This window comes from Macrotis lagotis, chromosome X (assembly GCF_037893015.1).
Source record: "Macrotis lagotis isolate mMagLag1 chromosome X, bilby.v1.9.chrom.fasta, whole genome shotgun sequence".
NCBI lineage: Eukaryota > Metazoa > Chordata > Mammalia > Peramelemorphia > Peramelidae > Macrotis > Macrotis lagotis.
Window position 1 is genome coordinate 171,258,116 of NC_133666.1, and position 7,217 is coordinate 171,265,332.

A 7,217-nucleotide genomic window follows, 5' to 3' on the forward strand; every position below is an offset into this window, starting at 1 on the left:
AGTTTGTGCACAGTGCAATTTAAAAGAGTCACTGTAGTCACCTTAGATGAAGCTACACTTGTAAGGTTAGAGAAATATGACTATCTTTTCTCCATCAAATAAAAGTTTAACATCTGAAAATAGCATTAATATTCTTGGATGATAGGTTCTACACAACAGTCAAACTAAAGAGGTTATAATAATCAAAACAGACTTCTAATACAACATAAAGATTGTGACATTACCTTTACTTCAGGTAGCAGATACTTTCACCTAAATTTATTTATGCTCTTTATCTACTAATCTCTTATTCTGGATTAGGACCTAGATCTTTTTGGACATATGAAAGGTGTGATGTACTGTACAAATTTAAAGAAAACAATGAAAATAAACTTCCAGAATGGAATTATATCCACAGAGGGAGAGAAGGGGTAAGGGGGGGGGGGCAGGGAAGGCAGGGGAGGGAGGAGAAAGATATGAGAATAAAAGATGGACATTAAAAATACTGTAGTGTAGCAAACTGTAATTGAAGGAAGAACCTCTCTAAGCCACCCGATAGCCCTTCATTAATGTGTACTCTTTTCGGTTGGTGCGGGCTGCCCAGATGAAGAGTGCAGCAGCCATGAACTGCAAAGGAGCCGAGACACAAGCCAGGCAGAAGGACCATCCAAATTCACCCTTCACGTTCTAAGGCAGCCGCAGCTTCTGATGAAGTAGTTCAATACCAGCAACAAACAACTGACTGAGCCCAGTGTACACAGACCTGCAAGAAAATGAGGGACTCCTGTGGCAATAGGATACAACTCCAGCAGGCACAAGCACAAAATCCAATCAAAGCCCCAAAGCACATCAAACCTAGGCTAACAAAAGGTAAAAGGAACTGGCAGCGCCAAAGATAGGTTCGGAGTAGATCAATCCCAGTATTGTGGTTTCCAGGCTCTACAAACTTCTCCATGAACTGATCTGATAGTGTAAAGCTGAAACACTCTGTGGTCAAGTCAGATGACTCTGTCTTTTCTGGAGAGCTATACCAAGGTGTGTGGTTGGGCACAGTGATACACCTTCTCCACAATTCCATTGTGCCATTATACCAGAAAAGTAAGTCATTGTAAGTGTTTTTGTTAGGATTGCTGTTGAAAAATTCATCCTTGATTGTGTTTAAATCACTAACATTTTCTGGTGCTGGACTTCGATATTCATACCAGAAATTGGTGCCAATTGATGCTGCCATGTAGATGGTAGAAATGAGGCTGAGCACACAAGCAATTACTAATGCTGTAGCAAAACGGTTATCCATTCTGGCATTCAGGTTTTTTTTGCGCCCATCCTCCTGGGCCACCACCATCCCGCACTTCCTGCCTATTCCAATAATTTTTAAATTATCTTTCCTAAATCTGTTTTCCATATCAGTTGTTTTTTCAATGAGATGTTTCACATTTTCTTCTAATTTTTCATTCTTTTGGTTTTGAAGTATTGAGTCCTGATTTCTTGTAAATTCATTAATCTCCCTGAGTTCTATTCTTTGTCTGAAGGATTAGTTTTCCTCAGAGAGCTTTCTTATCACTTTTTCCATCTGGCTAATTCTGCTTTTTAAAGCATTCTTCTCAATAACTTTTTGAACTATTCTATCCATTTGACCTAAGCTGGTTTTTAGCATGCTATTTTATTCAGCATTCTTTTGGATCTCCTTGACTAAGCTGTTGACTTCATTTTCATGTTTTTCCTGCATCTCTCTCATTTCTTTTCCCAGTTTTTCTTCTAACTACCTCATTTGATTTTCAAAGTCTTTTTTGAGCTGTCCTAGTCTGAGCCCAATTTCTGTTTTTCTTGGAGTCTTTAGATGCAGGAGCTTGTGCTTCCTCATCTTCAGACTGAATGTTTTGATCCTTCTTGGGCTCACAGGCAAAATATTTCTCAATGGTGTTCCTCTTGTTTCTCTGCTTGCTCCTTTTCCTAGCCTTAGCCTGTTTTTGGGGTGGTTCCTGAGCTTTTGGGACACTTCCACAAAGGTCTCAGTGTGTGAGGCTCTGTCTTCCCTCCTAGTCTGTGAATGACCATATGCGCCCCCCTCTGCCACGGGGCTGAGGTGGGGGGGCCCTGCTGTTGTGTGGGGGTCCTAGACTGGGATCAGGATCTGAATGTGGTCAGAACCCCAGAGTCCTGTTCCAGGGGCAGAGCTTGGCAGTCTCTCTCTTCACTCCCCTCCCTAGGTTCAATGGGCTTATGCCCTGCCTGCTTCTGTTTCCTGGATCTGGACTGCCTTGGCCACTCTGCTTCCTGTGTGCCCTGAGGGCTGGGCTTCATGTGCTAATTCTGGCAGACGTCCCCCGCTGTTCCCCCACTTTGTTCCCGGTGCTCCCCGGGGTGCAGCTCAGGAGACTCCCCCGCTGCTGTGAGCTGGGGCTCCCAGCACCCTGGGTCTGCCTCTGGGAGGCTGAAGTTCTTTTGCTCTGGCGGCCCACCCCTCTGGCGGGCTACCCCTCTGACTCTGGGGAGCAGAGCCTTTCTGCTTTTTTCCAGGTTACCCTGAGTAGGAGAACTGCCTCGTTGGGTCCCTCTGTGGGTTCTGTCTCTCGAAAGTTTAGCTAGAGTCCTTAGTTTCGAAGTTTCAATCCCTTCTTGTCGCCATGTTGGCTCCGCCTCTTCTTGACTTCTTAAAAAAATTTTTTATCCTTCATTTTTTTTCTTTTAGATTTTTCAAGGCAATGGGGTTAAGTGTCTTGCCCGAGGCCACACAGCTAGGTAATTATTAAGTGTCTGAGGCCAGATTTGAATTCAGGTACTCCTGACTCCAAGGCCAGTGCTCTATCCACTATGCCACCTAGCTACCCTGTCCTTCATTTTCTTTTTTTTTTTCTTTTAGATTTTGCAAGGCAATGGGGTTAAGTGGCTTGCCCAAGGCCACACAGCCAGGTAATTATTAAGTGTCTGAGGTCGGATTTGAACTGAGGTACTCCTGACTCCAAGGCCGGTGCGCTATCCCCTGCGCCACTAGCCACCCCTGTCCTTCATTTTCAAAGAAGATCATGACATTAAGGAAGTGATGCCATGTCAAATGTGTGAATTTGTATGAGGGGGTGCTGTGGTAAGTCACCAGCCTTACTTTCTCCTCTGGAGCCAGTGGCCAAATATGGATCAGAATGACTGGAAATGGTCCTGGATGTGAAGCAATCAGGGTTAAGTGACTTGCCCAAGATCACAGTTAGTCAGATGACTGAGGCTGGATTTGAACTTCCATCCCCCTGACTCCAAGACTGGTGCTCTATCTACACTACCACCTAGCTGCCTCTCTATAGATTTTGGCACTATCATTCACCTTCTGCATACTCATTCTTCTCTGTTTTGTGCTGCTGCTCTCACCTGGGTTTCCTTTCTGTCTGAGACTCCTCAGTCTCCTTTGATAGTTCTTCATCTGGATTATGCCATCTGTGAGTGTCTCCCCTGGTGCTTTGTCCTAAACTCTCTTCTCTCTTTAGACTATCTTATTGATGGACTCCATCATTTCTCATAGGTTCAGTTATTATCTCTGTGAAGATGACTCTCCGATCTATATATCTATCCCTAACTTCTATTGTTATAGTTGTGTATCTCCAATCTTGTGGACATCTTGAGCTGAATGTGCTGTAATCATCTCAAATTTGGCATATCCAAAATCAAACTCATCTTCTCTCTTGCCCTAAATCTTCCCAATTCTGAACTTCCCAGTCATTATTTATTTTTTTGGCAAGACAATGAGGGTTAAGTGACTTGCCCAAGGTCACACAGTTAGGTAATCATTAAGTGTCTGAGGCCAGATTTGAACTCAGATGCTCCTGACTCCAGGGCTGGTGCTCTATCCACTGCAGCCCCTAGCTGCCCCTCCCTATCATTATTGAGAGTACCACCATCCTTTCAGTTACATAATTTACCTCAATTACCCCATCAACTCATCCATTGCATGTATCCAATCTATGCAAAATCTTTTTCTATTTTTATGGCATTTCTTATAAATATCTTCTTCCCTGCATCCATACAGTCATAACTCTACTTCAGGCTTTCATTACCTTTCATCTTCTATTTGGTCTCTCTTCCTCAAGTCTCTCCCCACTCCAATCCAGTTTCTACATGATGCCAAGATAATTTTTTTCTAAAGTGTATGTTTGATCATGTTGTTCCTACCCTTCACTAAATTCTAATAGCACCCTGTCACCTCAAAGGTCAAATATTATATCTCATTTGACATTCAGACTTTCATAACCCCTGTCCATCCCTACCTTTCCATCTTCTTACATCTTATTTTCTGCCAGATATTCTTCCATCCAGGATATTGACCTTCCTTGCTATTTCATTAACAAGATACTCATCTGGGGTGGCTAGGTGGCATAGTGGATAAAGCACTGGCCTTGGAGTCAGGAGTACCTGCGTTTGAATCTGATCTCAGACACTTAATAATTACCTAGCTGTGTTGCCTTGGGCAAGTCACTTAACCCCATTTGCCTTGCAAAAACCTAAAAAAACAAAACAAAAAAACACCCCCCCCCAAACAAGATACTCATCTTAGTTCCCCATGCCTGAAACACTCTCTCCTTATATTCACTTTCACTTCCTGGCTTCTTTCAAGTCCCAACTAAAATCTTGTCTACAGGAAGACTTTTCTAATGGCTCTTAATTCTAGTGACTTCCATTTTTTATTTCCTTTTTGACCTAAGTATAGCTTGTGTGTGTGTGTGTGTGTGTGTGTGTGTGTGTGTGTTTGTGTGTGTGTGTGTGTGTGTGTGTGTATATATATATATCTATATATATATATATATATATATATATTTATTTGCTTGTTGTCTCCCCCTATTAAGTTATAAATTCCCTGAGGACAGTGACCATCCTTTGCCTCTTTTTGTTTTCTTAGTGTTTAAGGGTAGTGCCAGTCTAATGTTTCTAACTGAATAAGACTGTGACCAGAAAAGGAAATTTCAGAGTTCGTGTGTGTGTGTGTGTGTGTGTGTGTGTGTGCACATATATCTGTGGTATATATAGCAAAAAGGATACTTGAAGTCAGATCTAGATTTGAATCCTACCTCTGACTCTTGGACTTAGGCCTCCTCTACTTTTCTTTTATTGCCTTACAATTTATGTGCCTCATAGGGTTTCTGGAAGCATCAATTAAAATCATATGCCTGAAATGGTTTTGTAAACTGTAAATATTTTAATGTTAGAAGACATCCTCCCACTTCTATTCCTTTCCTCTTGCCCGCATCAAAGTAAGATGTCCGCAGATGGTCTTTTTGATGTTTATATAAAATAAAATGAAAAAAAATGTCTTTTCAAATTTTAAAGTAGCAACTCCGACATTTTTGAGTTTACAGCTCTTTTAAGTCTCGGTTTCCTCATCTGTAAAATAGGAATATCTTTTCCAGGGTTGTTGCAAAGATTAAATAAGATAATCACACTGCACATCTTAAAGCACTATGCAAATATTATTTAAGCCTCATGAGAATTGCTAACACAAAACAATCCCGTTGGTATCTGTCTGAATGTTTTGTGCTTCTGTAGTCTGTGGGTGCTCTATAAATATATAATCTGGTCTTTATTCCCACCTATCTTGGTCTTTAGACAAAGTAGCAAATGGAACTTCTACTTGCCCCATTTTAAGCATCTCCTCCTGTCAATTTCTGAAGCCCATGTGGTTTATAACCTAAGATTTTGTATGGATTCAGGTATTCTTCCTCCCAGATTTTTAGGACTAAGGAAGAGTCATGTGAGAAATTTCAAACTAAATTCAGATAGACCTTTAGGCAACTTAAGTGTTTTCACAGGTTTCTGCATTTCCTGGTTTCTCAGGTCTCAATTCTTAAGAAAGGTTGCTTCCAGCTGGACAGGAAGTACTAGAAATCTTCCAGGATCAAAGCAAAGACTCAAAAAGAAACCAAAAAACTTCCCTCATCTGGAACAATGAAATCACTGTGAGATAGGGCATCAGTAGTTCAGAAGGCTTCTTCTGAAACTCTACATCCTTAGCATAGAGTGTCTTCAAAAATATTGGTTAAACTGAATAAGACCTATCTCTTTAAGGCTAAACTGGACCAATTAGAGGTTAGTGCTTGGAGTAGTTAGCAAGTTTCTAAGCATCACCATTTGTAGTAATTAGAGCATTCACATTACTATTTATGGTTCATATAACAACAAAGACTCAGTGGAACAAAGCATCAGTTGTTCTCCCTTATAGTCTGAACTGCTCAGGTTAGAAATGGGATGCTGAAAAAATAATGACAACTGGTAGATTTGAGACTGAATGGATGTGATTCCTCTGCTTGAGGTTCAGGTCACCAATATTTTTCAGGGACCATATCAAACAGAATGAAGATTAGCCCATCAAAAATTCCCAACTGCCATGAAATAAGACAATTCAGCTATGTTAATGTCAAATGAAAATCACTGTTTGTATATATTGAGCCCAAAGTGTACACAGGGGTCCAGAGTGGTTTTAGGTTTCTTGGATAATTCAACTTATTAATTTCAAGCTAAGTCTCAAAAACAGAACTTATAAATGGTTCAATTCAATCTTGTCTAACTGCCTGAACTTCAGTCACTGCTCCAACCATTGTAACCCCAGGAGGGTACTCTGGCATATAAATATGCATAGAGTACTTGACCTGAAGAATCTGAGTTCAAATTCTATCTCTAATATTTTGCTTATTGCTTGACTCTGGGAAAGTCTCTTAACTGTGCTTAAGTACTTACCTCTTTGGGATATTGTGAAATTCAACAGAACTGATACATTTAAAGCATTTTATAATCTTTAAAATGCTCTTTAATGGTAGCTATAACAAACATTATTATTGGGTAGGAGGAATGGCATATTCAAAAGATAGGGAGGCTTAAGTTGTGGGAAAGATCCCAAATCAGCGAGGCTGACTGGATGGTCCAAATAAGGGAGGAGCAACCAGAAAGGAGGCTGTGGAAGAAGACAAGTCGAATAAGGGAAGCCTTGAAGGAGAAGCTTGTGTTTCACTTGTGACTGCTGGAACCTTGAGTGAGGAAGTGGCAAGATGAAAACCATGTTTGAGGAACACTGAATTAGTAGATATATTCTAAGATAGAATGGGAGGAAGCAGAGGAATTCCTGAAAGCATGGAATCCAACTGGGAAACCATGGCAGTAGTTGAGACATGAGGAAGGAAATGAGGAGGATCCTTCTGTGTGTGATAATTACAACTTAGACTATAATTTTTTTATGTTCCCCTTCAAAAAAGAAAATCTCATGC

At 40.8% G+C, this 7,217-nt stretch overlaps 1 pseudogene; it reads right to left on the reverse strand.

Annotated features, from left to right (window-relative positions):
* Positions 1–244: 244 nt before the first annotated feature.
* On the reverse strand, positions 245–1,397 carry LOC141498520 (claudin domain-containing protein 1 pseudogene; annotated as a pseudogene).
* Positions 1,398–7,217: the final 5,820 nt, after the last annotated feature.